At 49.2% G+C, this 26,836-nt stretch overlaps 1 protein-coding gene across 2 annotated transcripts in view; it reads right to left on the bottom strand.

Moving 5' to 3' along the window:
* The window catches only part of SEMA6B (semaphorin 6B), a 164,273-nt gene that overhangs the window by 99,808 nt on the left and 37,629 nt on the right, over positions 1 to 26,836 (bottom strand). Inside the window, exon 1 of one of the 2 annotated variants that reach the window (XM_081846104.1) lies at positions 9,744 to 10,481. The exons of the other annotated variant lie outside the window; for it this stretch is intronic. The gene's annotated coding sequence lies outside the window, so the exon portion shown is untranslated. Of the gene's footprint in view, positions 1 to 9,743; positions 10,482 to 26,836 lie in introns of those variants that run through there. 2 annotated transcript variants of the gene reach the window in all.

The following is a 26,836-nucleotide window of genomic DNA, read 5'->3' as shown; positions in this document are numbered from 1 at the left end:
GTGTTAACTGTTTCGGCAGGGGGAGCAATCAGTTAACTCAGAAAATCAGGGGAGCTTTGCATTGAAATTTTCACGATCGCACTGTTGCCCCTTGCGGGATGAAATTTGCGCTGGCATCCTGGCGTACAGTTAAAACTGAGCAATGCATGGCAGCATATTCACCCCAAAGCCACGGCCCATCCGTGAAAGAGTGGATCTCAATAGTTAACCACACAAAGATCAGCTTTATTGGGCTAATAATAATAATAATAAATTATACCCCGCCCATCTGGCTGGGTTTCCCGAGCCACTCTGGGCAGCTCCCAACAGAATATTAAAAACATGAGAAATCATCAGACATTAAAAACTTCCCTAAACAGGACTGCCTTCCGAGGTCTTCTAAAAGTCAGATAGTTGTTTTATTTCCTTGACATCTGATGGGAGGGCGTTCCACAGGGCGGGCGCCACCACCAAGAAGGCCCTCTGCCTGGTTCCCTGGAACTTGGTTTCTCGCAGGGAGGGAACCACCAGAAGGCCCTTGGAGCTGGACCTCAGTGTCCGGGCAGAACGATGGGGGTGGAGATGCTCCTTCAGGTCTACTGGGCCAAGGCCATTGAGGGCTTGAAAGGTTATTACCAACACTTTGAATTATGCTCGGAAACGTAGTTTGTCAATTTTGGTTTCTCTCATATATCTGAAAGGTTGTTCCATCGAAGCTTGTCCTCCCCTGTAGGACCCAAACCAACGGATTCAAGTGGCACAAAAGGAGATTCTGACTAAACATCTGGGGGAAAACTTTCTGAAAGTAAGGTAGAAAGGTAAAGGACCTTTCTGTTTGACAGTGGAGGGATCACCCAAAAATGATCAAGCATTTGGAAACCAAGCCTTACGAGGAGCGCGTGAAGGAGCTGGGTATGTTTAGACTTGATAAGAGGAGATATGAGCGCCATCTTCAAATAGCTCAAGGGCTTGCCACATGGAAGATGGAGCAAGCTTGTTTTCTCCTGCTCTGGAGGGTAGGACTCGAACCCATGGCCTCAAGTTACAAGAAAGGACACCACAGTTCAAGAAGGACACTGACAAACTGGAACGTGTCCAGAGGAGGGCAACCAAAATGGTCCAAGGCCTGGAAACGATGCCTTATGAGGAACGGCTAAGGGAGCTGGGCATGTTTAGCCTGGAGAAAAGGAGGTTAAGGGGTGATATGATAGCCATGTTCCAATATATAAAAGGATGTTACATGGAGGAGGGAGAAAGGTTGTTTTCTGCTGCTCCAGAGAAGCGGACACGGAGCAATGGTTCCAAACTACAAGAAAGAAGATTCCACCTAAACATGAGGAAGAACTTCCTGACAGTAAGAGCTGTTTGACAGTGGAATTTGCTGCCAAGGAGTGTGGTGGAGTCTCCTTCTTTGGAGGTCTTTAAGCAGAGGCTTGACAACCATATGTCAGGAGTGCTCTGATGGTGTTTCCTGCTTGGCAGGGGGTTGGACTCCATGGCCCTTGTGGTCTCTTCCAACTCTAGGATTCTATGAAAGGAGATTCTGACTCAACACCAGTAAGAACCTTGAGCAGTCTCCCTCAGGAGGCGGTCGGCTCTCCTTCCTCAGAGGTTTTTAAGCAGAGATTGGATGGCCATCTGTCATGGATGCTTGAATTCAGATTCCTGCATTGCAGGGGGTTGGATTAGATGACCTTTGGGTCCCTTCCAGCTCTACAATTCTACGATTGTGGAGCCAAGCGCAGTGGCTGGCGGCTCCTCCTCTGTCTTGTGTGTCCCCCCCCCCATCTTCTGTTCAAGTTGGCGGCTGTGCTTGAGAGGAGGAGGAGGAGGAGGAGTTTGGATTTTATATCCCAGTTTATCACTACCCGAAGGAGTCTCATAGAGGCTCACAATCTCCTTTCCCTTCCTCCCCCACAACAAACACTCTGTGAGGTGAGTGGGGCTGAGAGACTTCTTTTTTATTTATTTTTATTTCAAAATTATAACAAGACATATTATCCAAAATCATCCTTGTCCCCCCCATTTTTCCTCCCAGCAGCTGCATGTGGAGGAGCGGGGAAGCTAACCCGGTTCCCCAGATTACAAGTCCACCGCTCTTAACCACTACACCACACTGGCTCTCAGAGAGAGTAAATCAGATAGAATTGGGCATAGAGGAATGTTCGGGATCACCGCCAACACCCACAGAAGAGCAAGGAGGAATTCAGGATATTGTACTGGGAGATTTAAGTCTGCAGAAGCCTTGCTCTCTTATTTTGCTCTCTTATATCTTGCTCTCTCAGAGCCAGTGTGGTGTAGTGGTTAAGAGCGGTAGTCTCCTAATCTGGGGAACCGGGTTCGAGTCTCCGCTCCTCCACCTGCAGCTGCTGGGTGACCTTGGGCTAGTCACACTTCTCAGAAGTCTCTCAGCACCACTCACCTCACAGAGTGTTTGTTGTGGGGAAGGAAGGGAAAGGAGAATGTTAGCCGCTTTGAGACTCCTTAAAGGGAGTGAAAGGTGGGATATCAAATCCAAACTCTTCCTCCTCCTCCTCCTCCTCCTCCTCCTCCTCCTCCTCCTCCTCTTCTTCTTCTTCTTCTTCTTCATCTCAGCTTGAATCGCTTCAAGGTGTGGACAGTATCGCTGACCTGCCATCTCCATCACTATATCACCTGTGCTTCAAGGGAGCATGTCTCTGGGGCAGGGGGGGGCGGGAGGGGGGCTGTATAACTTTGGCAGGTGTAAATAATTCATCCGGCCGAGGTGGCGAGTTTCACCCAGGTAGAGCCGGGCTCTTCAAATTAGATTCCCCAAGGCAGGGCCTTGTGAATTATTCAGCTGGATGGCTCAGTCTCACTCCCACCCCCCGCATTGTGCACAACGTCTCTCTGGATGCAGCCAGCTCCGCGGTGGCTAATTAATTTTAATTACCGTCTTTCACTGTTTGGAAATTGGGCACGCTTGCAAAAGGGAGGAAACGGAAAGCAGGCGGAAAATGGGGAGGGGGGGGAGGTTGAGAAAAATCCAGCTAGTTGGAAGGGAGGGGGGAACCTTTGCAACACGTCATTTTAAAAGGAGATTAAAACGCTCGTTAAAAGAGAACGTAATTAATGGGCCACAGGTAGGGGATGCACAGAGCTGTCCATTTCCTGTTTTTCCAATCTTAAATTCGGTCGTCCAGATTTCCAGGGCGATTGGTGGGTTTTGTTTGTTTTAAGAACTTCTTGAAACTTTTTGGCGCGAATTGTATGCAGTTTCCCGTAACATAATGCATGCCTGTATGTTCTCTGATATATGTGGGGGGGTTTTTTTGTGTGTGTGTGTTTTCAGAGAACTGCCTTGCGCATCGGGAGAGGTGTGAATTTCGAATGACCGGCTGAGTATGAGCCAGTGTATTGTTTCAGAAAGCGTACACTCATCTTTAAATGCAAACTATAGCAACCTTGGGATGCAGGTAGCGCTGTGGGTTAAACCACAGAGCCTAGGACTTGCCAATCAAAACGTTGGCGGTTCAAATCCCCGCAATGACGGGGTGAGCTCCTGTTGCTCGGTCCCTGCTCCTGCCAACCTAGCAGTTTGAAAGCATGTCAAAGTGCAAGTAAATAAATAGCGGGAAGCATTTCCGTGTGCTGCTCTGGTTCGCCAGAAGCAGCTTAGTCATGCTGGCCACATGACCCAGAAGCCGTACGCCGGCCCCTGGACAGTTAAGACCAGTCAAAGGCAACTATGGGGTTGCAGCGCTCATCTTGCTTTCAGGCCGAGGGAGCCGGCGTTTGTCCACAGACAGCTTTCCAGGTCATGTACCCAACAGGACTAAACCGCTTCTGGTGCAACAGGACACTGTGATGGAAGCCGGAGTGCACGGAAACTCCGTTTACCTTCCCCCTGCAGTGGTGCCTATTTATCTACTTGCGCCGGTGTGCTTTCGAACTGCTAGGTTGGCAGGAGCTGAGACCGAGCAACAGGAGCTAACCCCGTCACGGGGATTCGAACCGCTGACCTTCCGATCGGCAAGCCCAAGCGGCTCAGTGCTTTAGACCGCAGCGCCACCCGCATCCCTGATAACGGCACCCTATCTACGTCTACACAGAAGGAATCCTACTGAATTCAACGGGATTACGCCCAGATAATCCTAAAGAGCAGCTAGGACTGTAATATTCTTCTTTCTTTTTAAGTATTCTTAGATGGGGAGGGAAGGAGGAGAAATTGCAGCCAAACAAACCTCGCTGCCAAGTGCTGTATTATTTTTGGCGCTTTTTGAAAAACGTTGAAAAGCGTGCGATTTCCCCCCCTTTCTTCCTTGCACATTCCAAGGGCTGGGGGGTGGCATTTCCGTGTCTTGTTTGCCCAGCCTCTGCCACTGCCTCTTCACAGCGACCTTGGCTGAGTCACTTCCTCCAGGCCGGCTTGCCAAGTTTCCGCCCGCGCAGGAATCTCGGGCAGGGAGGTGTATTAGCGAGTCATTTCCTTGGGCTGCTGGTTCCACTTGGTGAAGGGTTGATTACCGACGGCTGCTCCCCCCCCCCTGCTTTCAGCCTGGATTCCTCCTGACCCACAAACCTGACCCGCCGCTGAAATAGCTGGCAGGTGTTCCCAGGTGTGAAAGAGCTGTGTGCATTTAAGGCAGAGGAGGCAGGAATCTTACAGGAAAGAACTCCTCTGGTTGTTGTTACCAGAAGCAAAACAGCACAGGAGTTGCCAAAGAATATTTCCAAGAGAGGAGAAGGGAGGCTGGTGGGGACTAAGCTGGGCTGTGTCCCACTTCCCTTCAAAAGCCCACCAAACTGGGAGGGGTGGCTAACACCCCAGAGGACAGGATCACACTTCAAAACGACCTTGACAGATTAGAGAACTGGGCCAAAACAAACAAGATGAATTTCAACAGGGAGAAATGTAAAGTATTGCACTTGGGCAAAAAAAATGAGAGGCACAAATACAAGATGGGTGACACCTGGCTTGAGAGCAGTACATGTGAAAAGGATCTAGGAGTCTTGGTTGACCACAAACTTGACATGAGCCAACAGTGTGACGCGGCAGCTAAAAAAGCCAATGCAATTCTGGGCTGCATCAATAGGAGTATAGCATCTAGATCAAGGGAAGTAATAGTGCCACTGTATTCTGCTCTGGTCAGACCTCACCTGGAGTACTGTGTCCAGTTCTGGGCACCACAGTTCAAGAAGGACACTTACAAACTGGAACGTGTCCAGAGGAGGGCAACCAAAATGGTCAAAGGCCTGGAAACGATGCCTTATGAGGAATGGCTAAGGGAGCTGGGCATGTTTAGCCTGGAGAAGAGGAGGTTAAGGGGTGATATGATAGCCATGTTCAAATATCTAAAAGGATGTCACATAGAGGAGGGAGAAAGGTTGTTTTCTGCTGCTCCAGAGAAGCGGACACGGAGCAATGGTTCCAAACTACAAGAAAGAAGATTCCACCTAAACATTAGGAGGAACTTCCTGACAGCGAGAGCTGTTCGACAGTGGAATTTGCTGCCAAGGAGTGTGGTGGAGTCTCCTTCTTTGGAGGTCTTTAAGCAGAGGCTTGACAACCATATGTCAGGAGTGCTCTGATGGTGTTTCCTGCTTGGCAGGGGGTTGGACTCGATGGCCCTTGTGGTCTCTTCCAACTCTATGCTTCTATGAAAAGCCCACAGGTGAAATTGGGCTAACCCTTGTAGGCACAAGATGCTGTTAGTGTGGTGCAGTGGTTAAGAGCGGTGGACTCGTAATCTGGTGAACTGGGTTCGCTTCCCCGCTCCTCCACCTGCAGCTGCTGGGTGACCTTGGGCCAGTCACACTTCTCTGAAGTCTCTCAGCCCCACTCACCTCACAGAGTGTTTCTTGTGGGGGAGGAAGGGAAAGGAGAATGCTAGCTGCTTTGAGACTCCTTCGGGTAGCGATAAAGTGGGATATCAAATCCAAATCCAAACTCTTCTTTGGTCCTTTTGCTTTTCTGCCCTCGGAAAGTGTTAGCGCTCGTGCTTACTAAACAGGGACCCAGTATGGCATTGTAGCACCATGTGACCGATCCGATTTGCCTCAGTGGTGCTGCCAGGAAGCCAAGTCAGAGCAAGGGCAAAGATTTCTACCTTCGCTCTGAATGGGAAGACATTTTCACCTCAGTTTTGCACCTTCTATTGTCCAAGAGCACGCATCTGCGTGTCTGTTTCACCACACACCTTGAGCTCTCCTGCATTAGTTTCACCACACACCTTACAGGGGTCAGCAAACTTTTTCAGCAGGGGGCCGGTCCACTGTCCCTCAGACCTTGTGGGGGGCTGGACTATATTTTGAAAGGAAGAAAAATGAACGAATTCCTACGCCCCACAAATAACCCAGAGATGCATTTTAAATAAAACACACATTCTACTCATGTAAAAACACCAGTCAGGCCCCACAAATAACCCAGAGATGCATTGTAAATAAAAGGACACATTCTACTCATGTAAAAACACGCTGATTCCCAGACAGTCTGTGGGCCAGATTGAGAAGGCGATTGGGCCGGATCCGGGCCTTAGTTTGCCTACCTATGCCTTACGCATTAGTGCAATGAATATTCATGCCTTGATTGTTTTGTGCGACGGTGGCGAGGATGAGAAGAAGAAAATGTCTTGGGAAGCCGGATTTTGAAGCCAGTAGCAGATTTTATTTTATTTTTTTGGTACCTTTTTTGTGTTCCTCTTACAGAAAAGAGACATTGCAGATAGCGTGGGAGAAAGCTGATGCTGCTATCTTCCAATTCATATTGGTGCACCCTTAACCCTCAGCCTACAAGAAAAGCATTCTCGAAGCACACGGACGTCAACTGGAAATTTTGAAGTGGGGACCTCAATAGAGCCTGTTTGTGCATCTCGCACCTGCCTTGCGTTTAACCTTGGCATCAATAGATGTTCTGAGGCACTCCACTCTGAATCTCTCTCTCTCTTATTAATGGCAACAATAAATACGTTCCCAGAGCCTGCCGCCAAATATTTGACAGGTTATTTTCAAATCAACACACAGTTCCTGACTGCCACGGCTCCTGGCTTTGTGCAAGGTCCCCTCGTCCCCAGTGGCGTAGCGTGGGGGGTGCAGGGGGGCCGGCCGCACCGGGCGGAACATCTGGGGGGGGCGCTCGCCGCCTCCGGAGTCGCCGAAGAGCCTCGGGCGCAGGCTGTAGCAGAGCCCCATGTCTTGCGGAACTGAAAAGCTGTGCGCACGTCCGGGCTGAAGGCGTCCGGCAGGCAGCGGCTCTCAGCGCTCGCCGCGGTCCCCGCACGTCAGGGCCACGGAGGGTGCGCCAGGCAGCCCCTCCTCACAGCAGCACCGCCGCTGCTGCAGCTGCTGGGCCATGTTGCATTTTCCTCGCCTCTCTGCCCTCCTCCTCCTCCGGGCAAGCGGCGTCGTTTGGGCGGCAGCAACTCGCCTCAGATCACCTGACATGGACCCGCCGCCGCCATGGCTACCTTACCGTAAATACCCCAGCCCAGGCAGCAGCAAGAAGAAGCTGGCAGCGGCGGCAGGTTAGGGGTTAGGGGCGCAAATTACTTGCCTTGCCCCGGGTGCTGACAACCCATGCTACGCCGCTGCTCATCCCCCATCCTCTTCCTCTCTTTGCCATCCAAAGAGCATGTTATATATCTCCTCTTAACAAAAACAGCAGCCTCCAAACCAGGGGTTTCCAGTGGGAGGAAAGGAGCCTGCTAAACCCTTTCCCCTTTCAGCCGTGCTTCTGTTCAAAACCATTACCCCCTCCCCAGCTTTTCTTGACCTTAGCCGGTGGGGGGGGGGGGCGGGAATCTCTCCACTACACTACATACCGCCTCACCCGGTATGCCCCACAGAGAGCCTCAAGGTCCATAAATAGCAACACCCTAGAGGTCCCGGGCCCTAAGGAAGTTAGATTAGCTTCAACCAGAACCAGGGCCTTTTCAACACTGGCCCCGGCCTGGTGGAACGCTCTGCCTCATGAGACCAGGGTCTCATGCAGGATCTGATCTCTTTCCGCACGGCCTGTAAGACAGAGTTGTTCCACCTGGCCTTTGGCTTGGAGCTAGTTTGATTCCCTCCCCCTCTTTCTTTTTCCTTTTTCCTTTCTCCTCCTGTGATGAGGCTGCATTTCAATATTTTAATGTTGTATTTTAATCTTGTTTTTATGCTGTATTCATTCAACTTGTTTTTATTATTGCTTGTTAGCCGCCCTGAGCCCGGCCTTGGCTGGGGAGGGCGGAGTATGAATAAAAATTATTATTATTTTTATTGCAACATGAGATAAAAATGCATGCTTCCTCTTATCACATTCTACTGAGCCAGGGGTCAGCAAAGTGCAGCCCATGGGCCTGCTCTGGCCCAAAAAGACTGTTTTACCGCCTGTGAGCCACCCCCGAACCAAGCTGCCTGCTCAGCAAGTCGCCCACACGCTGCACTAAACCAGCACGGCACAGGGACTCACAGAACAACGCCGGAAATCACGTCTGTGCATGCGCAGATACAGGGAATTGCTTCTGCACATGCCCAGATGCTGAAAATGGCTTCTGCGCAGGTGCAGTGTCTGGGCATGCGCAGACGCGATTTCCGGCGTCGTGCTACGCTGGTCCATGCCACGGATGATCTTTGCAGGAGTGATTTGCCCATGACCGGTAAGCCTTGCTGCCCCATGTACAGTAGTACCTCGGTTACAGGTTACAGACTCCGCTAACCCAGAAATAGTACCTCAGGTTAAGAACTTTGCTACAGGATGAGAACAGAAATTGCGTGGTGGCAGCGGGAGGCCCCATTAGCTAAAGTGGTACCTCAGGTTAAGAACAGTTTCAGGTTAAGAACGGACCTCCAGAACGAATTAAGTTCTTAACCCGAAGTACCACTGTACGGGGACGCGGGTGGTGCTGTGGGTTAAACCACAGAGCCTAGGACTTGCCGATCAGAAGTTTGGGGGTTTGAATCCCCGTGACGGGGTGAGCTCCCGTTGCTCAGTCCCTGCTCCTGCCAGCCTAGCAGTTCGAAAGCACGTCAAAGTAGATAAATAGATACCGCTCCGGCGGGAAGGGAAACGGCATTTCCGTGCGCTGCTCTGGTTGGCCAGAAGCAGCTTAGTCCTGCTGGCCACATGACCTGGAAGCTGTACGCCGGCTCCCTCGGCCAGTAAAGCGAGATGAGCGCCTCAACCCCAGAGTCGGTCACGACTGGACCTAATGGTCAGGGGTCCCTTTACTCCTTTTACCTTTACCACTGACTGAGCCATCCACAACCTGAAACCATTTGGCTGCAATGCATACGCCCGACCACCAGGATTGCCAGTGATTCCCCCACAAAATTGGAAACGGTAGCCAAAATTGCTGCCGTTTGCAGTTTGTCTGTGGTCAGGAATGGAAACCAGTCAAGCTCAATATGACTGGCATCCATTCACATTGCTGCTGCTGTTTTTAAGTCCGCAAATGACACGTAATGAATGATGGGAGGTCTTAAGAAAAGAAAAAAAGAATACATTTTGATGTTTCCTTCGCATTGCAACAAATGCAGCAAATACTGTATTTTTTGCTCTATAGGACGTACCAGACCACAAGACGCACCTAGTTTTTGGAGGAGGAAAACAAGAAAAAAAAATATTCTGAATCTCAGAAGCCAGAACAGCAAGAGAGATCGTTTGCGCAGTGAAAGCAGCAATCCCTCTTGCTGTTCTGGCTTCTGGGATAGCTGCGCAGCCTGCATTCGCTCCATAAGACGCACACACATTTCCCCTTACTTTTTAGGAGGGAAGAAGTGAGTCTTATAGAGCAAAAAATATAGTTACCCAAGTTACTTACATTCAACAGCAGACAAGCAACAGAACTGTGGCAAAAGGGAAACGCGCTGTTTGCGATGAGTTCGGGTCAGGAGGGAAATCGCTGGTTCCTTACGCCCCTGTCTGTCGCTGAGGAATGGATCCCAACTTTTCACCTGGAAAGCTCTGCTCTGAAATTCCAAGTCTAGATCACGCCAGAGAGGCAACTCTTGACGTTTCCAAAACTCCCTAGAAACGAGAAGCTGTTTTCTTTCTAAAACATATACAACCCCTGTTCCAGTTCAGGCCTCCTCAAAGCTACACTCTGCTGGAGCAATCTCTGCGGTATGGGGAGGAGATTTCGAAGGGGCTGCCAAAGGCCCACACATGGGGGGCGGGAGCGCCAGACCCAGAGACCCTTTAAGACTCAGCTGTGTGATCCAGTGAGAGATTTAAAGGCCACCCGAGGACTGAGGGAAGAGTCCACTGCAGGGAGAGAACACTTTCATTGCCAGGAAAGAAAAACTGGCCAGAAGGGGGAAAATGTGGAACAATTTATTCCAGGTCCACGTGGGAGTATTCTTGGGCTGCAAAGGAACCTGAAGCTTCCAGCATTTGTCAGAAATTAGTGTCAAGATTTCGCCCTCATCTGCTTGAGGAGAGGGAGGGCTTCGAATTACACGCCGGGCTGGGACGCGTTGTAAATCCTGGTTTTAAAAAGACACACGCCGACACAGCAAAGTCCACGACTTTAGATTGAACAAGGCAATGAACTGGGGCAGAAGCGGTTTGGGGTGCTTGGCTTTTTGGGGGAGAACATCCCAAAAATGGAGAGGTGGGGGAGCTTCCGTCTCAGGCTCACCCCATGGTCCAAGATGGAAAGAGGCTGGTTCTATCTAGGGATGGGTAAGGGCTCCATTGTTTTAGCCTTTTTGCCAATCTGATGTTCACTTCTGCACCTCAGTTTGTGATTTTTTTTTTCCTTTATGAAACAGAGCCAGTGCAATGGCTGGAATATTGGACTAGGACACGGGAGACCAGAATTCAATACCCCACTTGGCTATGAAGATCACCAGGAGGGGGAGGACCTTCGGCCAGTCACTGTCCCTCAGCAAATCCTACCTCACAGGGTTGTTGTGACTGGGAGTGGCCACCAAGACCATATAACACTAGTCTTGAAAGACCTACACTGGCTTCCAGTACGTTTCCGAGCACAATTCAAAGTGCTGGTGCGGACCTTTAAAGCCCTAAACGGCCTCGGTCCTGTGTACCTGAAGGAGCATCTCCACCCCCATCGTTCTGCCTGGACACTAAGGTCCAGTGCTGAGGGCCTTCTGGTGGTTCCCTCGCTGCGAGAAGCCAAGTTACAGGGAACCAGGCAGAGGGCCTTCTCAGTGGTGGCACCCTCCTATCAGATGTCAAGGAAATAAACAACTATCTGACTTTTAGAAGACATCTGAAGGCAGCCCTGTTTAGGGAAGCTTTTAATGTTTAATAGGTTATTGTATTTTATTTATTTATTTATTGTATTTTAGTGTTTTGTTGGAAGCCGCCCAGAGTGGCTAGGGAAACCCAGCCAGATGGGCGGGGTATAAATAATAAGTTATTATTATTATAAAATGGGGAGGGGCATAACGCTGTACTCCCCCCTCAAGCTCTGCCCCCCCAAGGCCCTGCAGAAAGATGTCAAGTCCCGCAGGGCCCTGGTCTCTTGGGACAGAGTGTTCCACCAAGTCGGGGCCAGTACTGAAAAGGCCCTGGCCCTAGTTGAGACCAATCTAACCACCTTGAGACCTCCCAAATGGCCCTGGTGGAGGATAGTCTGAGTTCCTTAGGGCCCAGGACCTCTAAACTATGGTTATTCATGGACCTTAAGGTCCTCCGCGGGGGAATGCCAGGAGAGGCGGTCCTGTAGGTATGAGGGTCCTAGGCCACATAGGGCTTTAAAGGTCAAAATCAGTACCTTAAACCTGACCTTGTACTCCACCGGGAGCCAGTGCAGTTGGTAAATCACTGGGTGAATGTGATCCCGCGGCACGGACCCCGTAAGGAGTCTCGCCGTGGCATTCTGCACCCGCTGGAGTTTCTGGGTCAGTTTCAAGGGCAGCCCCACATGGAGCGAGTTACAATAATCAAGCCTGGAGGTGACGGTCGCACTTCTTCACACACACTGCTTTCAGTTCACCCACGGAACTGCCTGCCACAGGAAGGCTTCGAAAGAGCATCAGACAAACGAAGGACAAGGTTACCAGAGGTTATCAGTCATGCTGTGTCTCAAACTGCTGGAGGCTGTGAAACTGCCCCTGAAGGTCCCTTACATTTCCCGCCCTGATCTGGCCACAGTGATCCATGTGACGGTCACCTCCAGGCTTGACTACTGTAATTTGCTCTACGCGGGGCTGCCCTTGAAGCTGTCCCAGAAACTCCAGTGGGTGCAGAATGCTGCAGTGAGGCTCCTCACGGGGTCTCTGCCATGGGAGCATATTCACCCAATGCTTTACCAGTTGTACTGGCTCCCAGTGGAGTATCGGGTCAGGTTTAAGGTGCTGGTTTTGACCTTTAAAGCCCTTCACGGCCTAGGACCCTCGTACTTACAGGACCACCTTCTCCTAGTCTGCCCCACAGAGGACCTTAAGGTCCATGAATAATATAATCATAGTTTAGAGGTCCCGGGACCTAAGGAAGTCAGATTATCCTCCACAAGAACCAGGGCCTTCTCAGTGATGGCTCCAACCTGGTGAAATGCTCTGTCCCATGAGACCCGGGCCCTGCAGGATTTAACTTCCTTCCGCAGGGCCTGTAAGACAGAGCTATTCCGCCTGGCTTTCAATTTGAACCTGGCCTGATCTTTTGTTCCCCTTCCTTCCTTCCCTCCCCCTCTCCTTTTTGTGAAGATTCCCCACTCTGGAATCCCACAGCTAATTCTCCCCTGGTCTCCTCGCTGGCCCAAGTGGGACTAATTTAGCCAGCTAGCCCTGGTGATCATCTAATGTTTATTGGATGGATTTCCCCCTAAATTGATTTTTGATTTTATTGTTATTTACGCTTTATACCGTATTTTATGCTGTTTTTTTTGTAGCATCAATTAAGTGTTTTAAATTTGTTGTTAGCCGCCCTGAGCCCAGTTTCCTGAATCGGGAAGGGCAGGGTATAAATAAAAAAATATTATTTATTATGAAGCCCACCTGCTGGGCATCACAAGGGGGGGGGGAGTGCTGTCGCATCTGGTTGGCTGCTGCAGGACCAGGATTGCTAGGCGAGATGGACCACTGGCCCGATCTGCCAAACTCGTCTTACATTCTTGGCTCCTGACGCGAAACCATTGTTGCAATGATTGGAACCACCTCTTCAGGAACCCACGAGTCTCGCCATTTCAGCAGGCGAGTCACACCCTCCGCAAATTGATAATAAATAATTCCCTGCCAGAGGAAATTCCAGCCCAGCATTCCAGCAGGGGCTGCTCAATTTCTCAGTGCTTGCCTCCCTTTCTTCCCCTCCGGGAGGGTCCAGCGGAGGAGGAATCTCCTCCTACATCCTGGGTAGCTCACAGCGGTTCCCACGAAGGGTCACCGATCTCCCAGAAAGGTCTCTGCGAGCCCTGAAATCCTTGGCTCACCCCAGTCTCCCAGCGCGGCTCCAACCCCCTTGCAAGGTCAAGGAGTGAGAAGCAGCCTGTTTTCTTGGCTGCAACAATAGTTAGCCTGTAAACAAGAGGCTAAGAGCGCAAGGTTCCTTTCGCTCTCTCCCATGATGGAGAATGTGCAAAGCAATGCATGACTCATACCTCAGGCTCGCCGAGCCGCTGGCAACTTGCCTTCCTCACCTCCCTGCTCTGGGATTCAGCTAGATGTGCCAAACTGAGCGAGGGAAAAAAGAAAAGAAAGACGTCGACGAGCCATGGAAGCTACCTTTGCAGAAACAGCCATTGTTTCGCTCAAACAAGCCAGCAGAGCTGCTCCAAACGGCCTTGGGCTGCCGAAGAGGCCGGCTGCATGAATGTTCGCGCTACATAAAATCTGCACCAGAAATTCGGCAGCAAAAGAGATATGAATTGTAATAGCGGAAATATTAGCCTTGGGCTTTATCAATAGTATAAACTCATATATGATATCACAGGACAGTGGATCTTATAGCATAATAGTAGCTGCTACCTTAAGGGACGCGGGTGGCGCTGTGGGTTAAACCACAGAGCCTAGGACTTGCCGATCAGAAGGTTGGCGGTTTGAATCCACGCGACGGGGTGAGCTCCCGTTGCTCGGTCCCTGCTCCTGCCAACCTAGCTGTTCGAAAGCACGTCAAAGTGCAAGTAGATAAATAGGTACTGCTCCGGCAGGAAGGTAGACGGCGTTTCCGTGCGCTGCTCTGGTTCGCCAGAAGCGGCTTAGTCATGCTGGCCACATGACCCGGAAGCTGTATGAATACAACATGAATACAACGTGACCACCAAAAACATCTGGTGGGCACCAGGTTGGGAAAAACACTTGTGCGCCCGCACCCTGGAGAACCTTAAAAACCAGAAACTTGGGAAAACCACAGGAAGTACTGCATTTTGCGGCCACAGAAAGGCAGAATATCTCAAGACCCTTCAAATCACTTTAATGGGAGATCCCTGGGGCCTTTAAACATACCCTCCAAGCCTTCTGATTTTCCAGGGACAGTCCCAGAACTACAAAAGCCACCCCTGCTTCTGTTTTGATCCTGGAATCTCCCTATTCCCCCTGTCAGTGCCGCTTCCACCAAGTTCAGGGAGGAGGATGAGCCATTCCGCTTGTCCCGCAAGACAACGATAGCAGTGGCTGCCGCCGCAAGGGATTATTAATCCCGTCGCCTCTCCGTGGCTGACGCTGCCGGCCACCTCCTTTCAGCAGCCCGTAGCGGCTGCTGGAGAGCAGGCAAGGAAGAGGGGAAAAGCCCAGTCCCACATGATGTGACAGCCCTGTGAGGTGGGCACAGGGCAGGGTCTCCCTGGGTGGGAAGAAAAGGGGAGCAGAGCAGAGCTCAAGGAGTCTTGATTTTAAAAAAATTCTCAGTGCATCAGCATCTAATCTCCTCCCTTTCTAAAATTCATTTATTGGTGCGTCAGGGTTTGGAACTGGTCCTTTAGGTGTTACATAGCAGCATCTTAAAAAGCAGAGACATCACCTTGCCAACAAAGGTCCGTATAGTTAAAACTATGGTTTTCCCAGTAGTGATGTATGGAAGTGAGAGCTGGACCATAAAGAAGGCTGATCGCTGGAGAATGGATGCTTTTGAATTCTGGTGCTGGAGGAGACTCTTGAGAGTCCCATGGACTGCAACAAGAACAAACCTCTCCATTCGGAAGGAAATCAGCCCTGAGTGCTCACTGGAAGGACAGATCCTGAAGCTGAGGCTCCAAGACTTTGGCCACTTCATGAGAAGAGAAGACTTCCTGGAAAAGACCCTGATGTTGGGAAAGATGGAGGGCACAAGGAGAAGGGGACGACAGAGGACGAGATGGTTGGATAGTGTTCTCGAAGCTACCAGCATGAGTTTGACCAAACTGCGGGAGGCAGTGGAAGACAGGAGGGCCTGGCGTGCTCTGGTCCAGGGGGTCATGAAGAGTCGCACATGACTAAACGACTAAACAGCATCTCAAATCTGTTTGTTTTCTTGTCTACGGAGTTCCAGCTGCCTAGGAAAAACACACACACAGAGACCACGAACAACAACCTACATGCAAATCCAAAAAAGAAGCCCGAAGATGAAAAGCGAAGGTGCCAAGTAACCAAGGAGACCGCTTTAAGCTTCCAGGTCTCAGTGAGGCCTCGCCCGGCAGCTGAAGCGCAAAGCAAAGCTGACCCCCCCCCCAAGTGTCTTTTGCCCCTTGGTGATTAATTCTGGCAGCATAAATTCGGTTTATTCGGCGGAGGCTGTTTCCTCCGTGAGGCTGCCTCACAGATACACAGGCACACTTGGCTACTTGCCCCTATCGGGAAAACAGTAGCCAATTCTTGCAAAGCAAGACACACACACACACACACACACAAATATATATATCTGCAACTAACAGCACTTTGCACAAGCTTCCTCCAGATCCTTTTTTAAGGATTTGGCTCATCGCTAAAATAATATATATGTTACGGCGCTTGACAAAAAAAAAACCCCCCATAAACAGAGACTCTATTTATGTGGCAAAACAGTCCCAGTTTCTGCCTTCGTCAGCTGCTCTGGGGAAAATGCAAGGATGCGTCTGTTGAGGTGGCGATGATGGAGGCGTTGAGGAAGGACTGCTCAGAAGGACTCTGTTTGCTGGCGGGAGAGCCCCACCTTTAAAGCACTCTTAGGGTGCTTTACTTTCTTGGGCAGATGGTGACAGCAGCCTCAAAATTAAAAGACGCCTGCTTCTTGGGAGAAAAGCAATGACAAACCTAGACAGCATCTTAAAAAGCAGAGACATCACCTTGCCAACAAAGGTCCGTATAGTTAAAGCTATGGTTTTCCCAGTAGTGATGTATGGAAGTGAGAGCTGGACCATAAAAATCGCCGAAGAATGGATGCTTTTGAATTCTGGTGCTGGAGGAGACTCTTGAGAGTCCCATGGACTGCAAGAAGAACAAACCTCTCCATTCTGAAGGAAATCAGCCCTGAGTGCTCACTTGAAGGACAGATCCTGAAGCTGAGGCTCCAAGACTTTGGCCACCTCATGAGAAGAGAAGACTCCCTGGAAAAGACCCTGATGTTGGGAAAGATGGAGGGCACAAGGAGAAGGGGACGACAGAGGATGAGATGGCTGGACAGTGTTCTCGAAGCTACAAACATGAGTTTGACCAAACTGTGGGAGGCAGTGGAAGACAGGAGTGCCTGGCGTGCTCTGGTCCATGGGGTCACAAAGAGTTGAACACGACTAAATGACTAAACAACAACAACAAAAGGGTGTCTTCATCAGCCGCGGAGGGCTCTGGTTTGTTAAAGGCGCTGGGAGTTATAGTTCAGGTCGGCACCCTTGGCAAACTACAGTTCCCAAGGTTCATTGGAGGAAGCCATGGCATGAATATGACCCTCCGTGATGTTGGTATGAGCCTCCAAGTTGAGGTTGCATGATGCCAACATTAGCAAGGAGGGGGAAGTTATGCATTTCTGCTGCAGTTATTGCTACGCTTGCTGTTTAGAATATACTGGAGCTCATTACGTTTGTTTAAAAAAGGGCTATCTAAGGTATCTAACAGGTGGGGGTGCAATAGGGATAATGCTTCTCTAAAACATATTTTTCCATTGTGCTATATGGAAAGATTTTGAGCAGAAGGGAACTGAAACCATCCACGGAATTGTACGGAACAACCTTACATTTATGGAGCAAAATATCCTCTTGAATTATATACCCAGCACGTGGAACCTTACAAAAGGTCAATGCGAGTGGACTTTGCCCTGACCATGGCAAAAAGACTGATCCTGATGAATTGGGAAAATAATAATGTGGCTCTCTTCTACGATCGGATTGAAGACTTACACAAACTTGCGACATATGAACAACGTGCATATAAACACAGACTTGCCACGGACAAATTCTCCACCCCCATCGTTCTGCCCAGACACTGAGGTCCAGCTCCGAGGGCCTTCTGGGGGTTCCCTCCCTGCAAGAAGTGAGGTTACAGGGCTAATAGCCGTAAATAAATTTGAATTTGAATTTGAATTTAGGGAACCAGGCAGAGGGCCTTCTCGGTGGTGGTGCCCGCCCTGTGGAACGCCCTCCCATCAGATGTCAAAGAGATAAACAACTATCTGACTTTTAGAAGACATCTCAAGGCAGCCCTGTTTAGGGAAGCTTTAACTAATTATTATATTTTAATATTTTGTTGGAAGCCGCCCAGAGTGGCTGGGGAAACCCAGCCAGATGGGCAGGGAATGTATGTATGTAAAGGTAAAGGGACCCCTGACCATTAGGTCCAGTCGTGGCCGACTCTGGGGTTGCAGTGCTCGTCTTGCTTTACTGGCCGAGGGAGCCGGCGTACAGCTTCCGGGTCATGTGGCCAGCAGGACTAAGCCACTTCTGGCGAACCAGAGCAGCGCACGGAAATGCCGTTTACCTACCTATTTATCTACTCGCACTTTGACATGCTTTCGAACTGCAAGGTTGGCAGGAGCAGGGACCGAGCAACGGGAACTCACCCTGTTGCGGGGATTCAAACCGCCGACCTTCTGATCAGCAAGCCCTAGGCTCTGTGGTTTAACCCACAGTGCCGCCCACGTCCCTGTATGTATGTATACATTTATTATTATTATTATTATTATTATTATTATTATTATTATTGGTAGGATGCTGGAGTAGATGAGCCATTGGGCCTTATCCTGCAGGGTCTCCTTATGGAATAACAAACACCTTCCGCCTGGCACAGAGGAACCCATTGCAAGATTTTGCGCAGCGGTCATCCACTGTTGCAGTCTATTAGCAACAGTGTTTTGCACCAGCTGCATGTTCTGGACCAGGTACCAGAGCGGATTCCGTATTTTATGCATCTGATTTAACTCCTTGTTGGGATTCAACACACACACACACACCAGCCTCCAAGGGCGACTGGTTGCAAGCGAGCGGAATGGAGACCCCCGGAGGGAGGAAATTGGGACGCTGACAAGGAAAGGCAGCTCAGGGCAGCTGCCGAGGCTCAAGAGAACTCTCAATTATAGCTCGCATCAAGGCCGGGCGCAGAGGAGCTGCCTCATCTATCACTTAAAGGAGGCAGCGCTTGAAATATTAAAATGCCAGGAGGTTTGCGTCTCTCTCGCCGCGGCCTCTTTGCCAGGGGGTGGGTGGGTGTCGAGATTGACAGAGCCACGGGACGGGCTGGGGCGCACAAAAGGATTGTTGTTGAAGCAACCACTCCTCTTGCCCCCGCAACACCCACACCGCAGGAAACCACACATTTGGGTTTGTGCAACACAAGGCTGCTTTATAGAGAGAGGGCAGCTTGTGAGCGGATCTGGGTGTTTGCTCGACTGTGCACAACTGCAGATCGCAGCAACGGGAGGGTTTGACTCCAACCCAAAAAACCTCACCAAAACCAAATCTGGTTTCTAGACCTCACAGGTGGCGCTCTAAACCACTGAGCCTAGGGCTTGCCGACCAGAAGGTCGGCGGTTCGCATCCCCGCAACAGGGTGAGCTCCTGTTGCTCCATCCCAGCTCCTGCCAACCTAGCAGTTCGAAAGCATACCAGTGGAAGTAGATAAATAGGTACCTCTGTGGCGGGAAGGTAAACGGTGTTTCCATGCAATCTGGCACTCATCACGGTCCTCTGTGTGCCAGAAGCAGTTTAGTCCTGCTGGCCACATGACTCAGAAAGCTGTCTGCGGACAAATGCCGGAGTTCGTAAACCAAATTGTTCTTAAATCGGACTGTTCTTAAACCAAAGTACAGTGGTACCTCGGGTTACAGACGCTTCAGGTTACAGACTCCACTAACACAGAAATACAGTGGTACCTCGGGTTAAGTACTTAATTCGTTCCGGAGGTCCGTTCTTAACCTGAAACTGTTCTCAACCTGAAGCACCTTTTAGCTAATGGGGCCTCCCGCTGCCGCCGCGCCGGCAGAGCACAATTTCTGTTCTCATCCTGAAGCAAAGTTCTTAACCTGAAGCACTATTCCTGGGTTAGCGGAGTCTGTAACCTGAAGCATATGTAACCCGAAGCGTATGTAACCTGAAGCGTATGTAACCCAAGGTACCACTGTAGTACCTCGGGTTAAGAACTTTGCTTCAGGATGAGAACAGAAATTGTGTGGCGGCGGCACGGCAGCGGCAGGAGACCCCATTAGCTAAAGTGGTGCTTCAGTTAAGAACAGTTTCAGGTTAAGAACGGACCTCCAGAACGAATTAAGTTCTTAACCCGAGGTACCACTGTACTTGGCTGGAAAAGCGCATTGCAATGTCTGGAGGAGTGTGAGGCTGGAAGGATTCCTGTGTCCTCATATTGTTGAAGAATGTGCAAATTAGATAGATTCGCCTTTAAATGCAAACAGGATCTAATTTCTTTCCCATCCCGACTTCAAAGTACACAAGCGCTGCCTGTTCTAAATACTGGAAGCTGGATAATAGGTTTCAACCTTCTCTCCCCACATCCCGGGAAAGCGATGCCAAATAACTATGCAAATTAATTTCATTTCAGGGTCCTGCCTTACTGGGAGAAGAATTTTTGAATATCCCTTAGCGCACAGTCTTTTTCAAGGGTCCATGAAATTCTGCATAGCTGCATAGCTGACATTGAAATCCAGCAGCTCTTAACTGGGGGGGGGGTGTCTTTCCTATCGCTGCACCCGCCCCGCCCCCCATACTGGAGGAGCTTATTTTTAAAAACAAATTATATGCCATTTAACTACCACCAGCAGCGCACAAGAGGTGCGTCACATTAAAGGTAAAGTTACAGATACGTAGCCGTGTTGGTCTGCCATAGTCAAAACAAAAAATTCCTTCCAGTAGCACCTTAAAGACCAACTGAGTTAGTTCTAGGTATGAGCTTTCGTGTGCATGCACACTTCTTCAGATACACTGAAACACTGAAAGACCAACTAACTTAGTTGGTCTTTAAGGTGCTACTGGAAGGAATTTCTTGTTTTGATTAAAGGTAAAGGTAAAGGGACCCCTGACCATTAGGTCCAGTCGTGGCCGACTCTGGGGTTGTGGCGCTCATCTCGCTTTATTGGCCGAGGGAGCCGGCATACAGCTTCCAGGTCATGTGGCCAGCAGGACTAAGCCGCTTCTGGTGAACCAGAGCAGCGCACGGAAACGCCGTTTACCTTCCTGCCAGAACGGTACCTATTTATCTACTTGCACTTTGACGTGCTTTCGAACTGCTAGGTTGGCAGGAGCAGGGACCGAGCAACGGGAGCTCACCCCGTCGCAGGGATTCGAACCACCGACCTTCTGATCGGCAAGCCCTAGGCTCTGTGGTTTAACCCACAGCGCCACCCGCGTCCCTTAGGTAAAGGATGGTTAAAACAATAAAACCAGATTTCAATTAAAGTATCTGCTGGAATATTAAGATACCTGCTCCAGGTGTTAACTGAGGCTAGGATTTCAATAGCCCAGCAACAACAAAAACCTTTAAAAATCTACATTTGTGGTCTGAGAACTTGTGGCTGTTGGCTATTGTGTGTGGGGGGGCACATGTTGTGTGTCTCTAAGCAGTGCCGGATTTATGTATAAGCTAAACAAGCTATCGCTTAGGGCCCCGCTCTCTTGGGGCCCCCAAAAAAGTTTAAAGGGGGAAAAAAGATGTACATTTCCAAAATATAAGATAAAAAACAAATAAAATAAAACCTACATACAGCAACAGTGTTTTGAATCCCCGCGACGGGGTGAGCCCCCGTTGCTCGGTCCCTGCTCCTGCCAACCTAGCAGTTCGAAAGCACGTCAAAGTGCAAGTAGATAAATAGGTACCACTCCGGCGGGAAGATAAACGGCATTTCCGTGCACTGCTCTGGTTCGCCAGAAGCGGCTTGGTCCTGCTGGCCACATGACCCGGAAGCTGTCTACGGACAAACACTGCTCCCTTGGCCTATAGAGCGAGATGAACTTGCAACCCCAGAGTCGTCCACTACTGGACCTAACGGTCAGGGGTTCCTTTACCTTTTACCTTTACATTCTGCATGGACTTAGCATTCTGCATCGACTTTCAACATCTTTCAACAATTACTTTGATATAATACATAATTTGTTATGTGCAAATGGCTTTAGATGCCTATTAGGTCCATAAATTACCATATAGCATATATTCCTCACACAAAAAACAGCGACAATTTGTTGTTGACAAAGGACAGCTGGACATATAAAGGGCCCCATTACCTTCAATAGCTTAGGGCCTCATCAAACCTAAATCCGACCCTGGTCTCTAGGGGGAAAGAGGATCTAGAAGGCTTTTATGTCATTGGCTGAAATTTTATTTCGTATGCTTCGGACTTTAGATGCCCAACATTCTCAAGCCATGCCAGGTCAGGAAATAAGAATGTCACAATTTATTTATTCTATAAAATTATATATACCGCTCGCTTGTGTAGCTTTTTTTAAAAGACCTCAAAACGGTTTATGAGAAAGATAAAACAATAAAATCATCGCGACCATTTGCAACCATGATTCGAAACAAGCTAAAACCAGAATAGAATAGACTGAAACAAAACAAAACTTAGACAAACTTTCTAAGCAACTGGGTTGCAAGCTCCAGGAAGCAGAAAACAACACCTGCTTACTCACCTATGGTGAGTTGAAAACTGTCTCCAGGTGAACAGGGAGAACGTGTTTGCAAATTTGGAGGAGTCCCCCCCCCCTTTCTTTTCTGTTTCTTTACTCTCAGGCTGCTAAATGATATACGCTAGTGGGCTGCGAATGGGCAGCCTTTACGTGGGATGATCACTTATTTGTGTCCAGTTCTGGGCACCACAGTTCAAGAAGGACACAGACAAACTGGAACGTGTCCAGAGGAGGGCAACCAAAATGGTCAAAGGCCTGGAAACGATGCCTTATGAGGAACGGCTAAGGGAGCTGGGCATGTTTAGCCTGGAGAAGAGGAGCTTAAGGGGTGATATGATAGCCATGTTCAAATATATAAAAGGATGTCACATAGAGGAGGGAGAAAGGTTGTTTTCTGCTGCTCCAGAGAAGCGGACACGGAGCAATGGCTCCAAACTACAAGAAAAAAGATTCCACCTAAACATTAGGAAGAACTTCCTGACAGTAAGAGCTGTTTGACAGTGGAATTTCCTGCCCAGGAGTGTGGTGGAGTCTCCTTCTTTGGAGGTCTTTAAGCAGAGGCTTGACAACCATATGTCAGGAGTGCTCTGATGGTGTTTCCTGCTTGGCAGGGGGTTGGACTCGATGGCCCTTGTGGTCTCTTCCAACTCTAGGATTCTATGATTCTATGACTTCAGCGCCTCACTTCCAGGTAGGCAGAGCTCCCAAAATTCCTTCCAAAGGATCCTACAAATTTGGCAGCGGACCTGGCTGCTGATTTAATTAAACAGGCCGTAAGCTGTGTCAAAACGCTCAGAAGAACATTCGCCGCAGGCTTTCTTTCCTCGTAGCCATAAAAAGGAGGCCGGGACGTATCGCAAAGCAGACCCCTCGAGGCACAAGTCCTAAGCTGATTAAAAACCAGCCACACGTGAAATAATAAGAATAAAAAACTTAATGAACTCCCCAGCTAAGTGATTATTTTTTAAAAGGAAAAAAGGAGACCATCGGAGTCAAGGACATTCCTTATCACCCTTGATATACTTGCTCACCTTCGGTGCATTTTTACGACAGCAAAGTGGTGGGAACCCACACTTGATGGCAACAACCAGGGCTTGAGTCTCTGCCAATGACTCACTCGTTGGACTTTGTCAAGCTCCTCATCTCTCATTCTACCCTGACAGGGCTAACGCATGGAAAGCTTCGGAGAACACAACAGCATCTTGAATAATAATAAGTTATTATTTGTACCCCACCCATCTGGCTGGGTTTCCCCAGCCACTCTGGGCAGCTTCCACAAAGACCAAAAATACACTAATATGTCATACATTAAAAACTTCCCTGAACAGGGCTGCCTTAAGATGTCTTCTGAATGTCAGGTAGTTGTTTATCTCTTTGACATCTGGAGGCAGGGCGGGTGCCACTACTGAGAAGGCCCTCTGCCTGGCTCCCTGTAACTTGGCTTCTCACAATGTGGGAACCGCCAGAAGGCCCTTGGCACTGGACCTCAGTGTCCGGGCAGAACGATGGGGGTGGAGACGCTCCTTCAGATATACTGGACCGAGGCCGTTGAGGGCTTTCAAGGTCAGCACCAACACTTTGAATTGTGCTCGGAAACGTACTGGGAGGCAATGTAGGTCTTTCAAGACCGGTGTTATGTGGTCTCGGCGGCCACTCCCAGTCACCAGTCTAGCTGCCACATTCTGGATTCGTTGTAGTTTCCGGGTCACCTTCAAAGGTAGCCCCACGTAGAGTGGATTGCAGTAGTCCAAACCGCACATTCAAAACCATCTTCATTTTGCTGAAACATCATTAAGAGTTCAAAGGCTTCGAGACTATTGGCTCTCATCTCCCGCCCTGATTTTTTTGCTCTTCCATATTGAGTTGCAGCCCACCCGAGTAGACCCATTCAGTTCCACTGCCACAACTTTTAGGGTGCTTCCTTGTAAGCTCTTGGGGGGGGGGAGAGATCTTCCTTACTTTAAGGTAGCCATATTTTGAAGAGCAAGAAAGAGGACGCTATGACAATTCTCATTTTAAATACGCCTTCTATACAGTGGTACCTTGGTACTCAAATGCCTTGGTTCTCAAATGCCAAAAAAAGAAGAAGTATGTGTTCTGGTTTTCGAATGTTTTTCAGAAGCCGGACGTCCAATGCGGCTGTTGGCTATTGTTTCTGGTGCGCCTGGACCAATCAGAAGCTGTGCCTTAGTTTTTGAACATTTTGGAAGTCAAATGGACTTCTGGAACTGATTAAGTTTGGCGCTTTTGTTTTTGCTATTCATTTTGCGTTTTTGTTTTTGAGGCTTTTTCGGTTCATTTGTTTTTGGGACTGTATGGAACCCAGTTCAGCTACTGACGGATTGATTGTGTGACTGCGGAAATGGATAAAAGCCCCCCATCCAAACAATGACTATCATCAGGGCAGGTAAGAAAAAAATAATAATTTTAATTTTATTTTTTATCATCTACAATACAGTCTTATTTATTTTATTGTACAGCACATTATTGCTTACATTTGATGGATCAATGGTCTTGTTGGATAGTAGAATCCATGTTAAAACTGCTGTTTCAGGGGTTGTTTTTAAAAGTCTGGAACGGATCAAGCCGTTTTGCATTACTTTCTATGGGAAAACACACCTTGGTTTTGGAACGCTTTGGTTTTGGAACGGACCTCCGGAACAGATTAAGTTTGAGAACCAAGGTACCGCTGTATGCAGGCAATAGAAGCTGTGATATATTGCTGAGGGGGCAGGAGAACAGAAGAGGAATTCAAGTCTTCAGCCCCCCATTATGTCTAGGTCTCACCCAGAAAGTATAGCCAGAGACATTTTGGCAAATTTAAGAAATCCACCCAGAAAGAAATTCTACCCCTGAAAAAGAGGACATGTCCTGGAAAAAGAGGACACATGGCAACCACATGTAACATCAACCCAAAACAGTTTGTGTCCCACATTTCTGGTTAATCTGACCTTGATCCCAACAGGTGGAAGTTCTTTAAACCAGGAGCTCAGCAGAAGACGAGTGCCCAGAAAAACAAACACAGGCGATTAAAAATCCCTCACTGAGTGCCAGCTCATCCTGGAGCGCTGATGACAGCCGTAAGGTACTTCCTATCGCCTCAAACTGGCCGCCTTTTGCAAATCCACATCCGGTGCTCTCCCACAGAGCATCTTGAACCGGCAACAGGAGCACGCGCCTGCGATCTTCCCAGATTAAGAGGAACAGGGCCAGGCGTCATCCTGGAACAGTTCCAAGGCATGAATCAGAGGAAAGTATTGGCACCAGACAAGTTCTGTGCCAGCTCTGTTGCCAGACCTGCTATATGAACCTCGTCATGGGACGTGGAATAGATGCGCAGAGACAAATGCAAAGAAAAGTGTTGTCTTATTCTGCCTTGGTCGCTCCAGAGCTGGAGTCCTGAGTCCAGTTCTGGGCACCACGATTTAAGAAGGATGTTGACAAGCTGGAACACGAGCAGAGCTGTCAACTTACAGATTTGAAAATAAGGGACCAGCAGCCTCGAAAATAAGGGATCAGCAGCCAAAATAAGGGATTTTCCGGACACAGGTATGTTCAACTTCTGAGCCCCTCCGAGCCAAAGGCAGAAAGCCCAGCCAGCAGCCAAACGAAGCCTCAAGCGGTGGTTCCCACAGCGCAGAAACCCGGCAAAGGGGACGCAGCAAGGAAAACCACCGTCACCTCTCCGCTGGGAAGCGCTGAGCAAAGGCGAGTCCCCAGGCAACGTGGCCGATTTGATCGGCACAAGGCATGCAAGCTCCACCCCCCAGTCGTTCTTGGACTCCTTATTGGGTGAGCAATGCAGCCAAGCAACACAGCTGGAGCCTCCCTCCTCCCTGGCCGGCAGGGAGGGAGGGAGGGAGGGAGAGGAGCTGCTTCCTTTGAAACCCGGAAAATTTAAGGGACATCATCAATAAGGGACAGCAGCGGGACATGGCGCTGGGATAAGGGACTTTCCCGCCAAATAAGGGACGGTTGACAGCTATGGAGCACAGTGCCACAACAGCTGCGAGAATATTACTAGCAAAGAATTGGAAGAAACAAGATTTACCAACTATCGAAGAATGGCAGATGAAGATGATGGACTATATGGAACTTGCCAAACTGACCGGGAGACTCCTAGACCAGAGAGAAGAGACGGTGGAAGAAGATTGGAAGAAGTTTAAAGAATATCTGAAAAAATATGTTAATATTTAAATCTTAGAATATATTTGGAAGTTTGGAAAAGCTTCGGAAAAAAAGTTTGGGGAAAAAAAACTTTGGAACTTTGAAAAAGCTTTTAGCCCTAGGCCCTGCCCACCTGGCCCTCGGAATCCTGCATAGAATGGAATACGTCCCTCTGGCTCCGAAAAGGTCCCCCGGCTCTGGCCAAATGGATCAGGATCGAGATGTTTATACTCCAGCCGCAGCCTGTTTCGCCACCCTAATGCATACATTTGCAGGGATGATTTATCCCCAGCAAATAAAAGGCAGCGTAAACATTTTATCAGCTCGTTATGGCAATAATAACAGCAAAGAACCCCAAAATGCCCATGAATACAATGCCGGACGCACAAATCAGAGTTCCTGGCTGTAGAGCTGGAGACTGAAGTGAATGTAAATGAAAAGTGGACTGAATATACTTAATATTGCCACTTTTCTCTCAATATAGACCCCATCTCACTTCTAAGGTAACGAAGACAATGGAGGATTAAGATGGATTTCTTTTAAAAAATGTGGATAACAGACTGATACGCAGTTGTAAATGTAGACATTAGGACCCATGCAGGGGATAGCAGGAAGTCGTGAGATTGAGTAACTTTAAAGGTAAAGGGTAAAGGGACCCCTGACCATTAGGTCCAGTCGTGGCCGACTCTGGGGTTGCGGCGCTCATCTCGCTTTATTGGCCGAGGGAGCCGGCGCACAGCTTCCGGGTCATGTGGCCAGCAGGACTAAGCCAC

Source organism: Podarcis erhardii (assembly GCF_964252035.2).
Source record: "Podarcis erhardii genome assembly, chromosome: 18".
Classification (NCBI taxonomy): domain Eukaryota; kingdom Metazoa; phylum Chordata; class Lepidosauria; order Squamata; family Lacertidae; genus Podarcis; species Podarcis erhardii.
The sequence above is the reverse complement of the archived record's forward strand: the minus strand, read 5'-3'. Positions and strand labels throughout refer to the sequence as shown.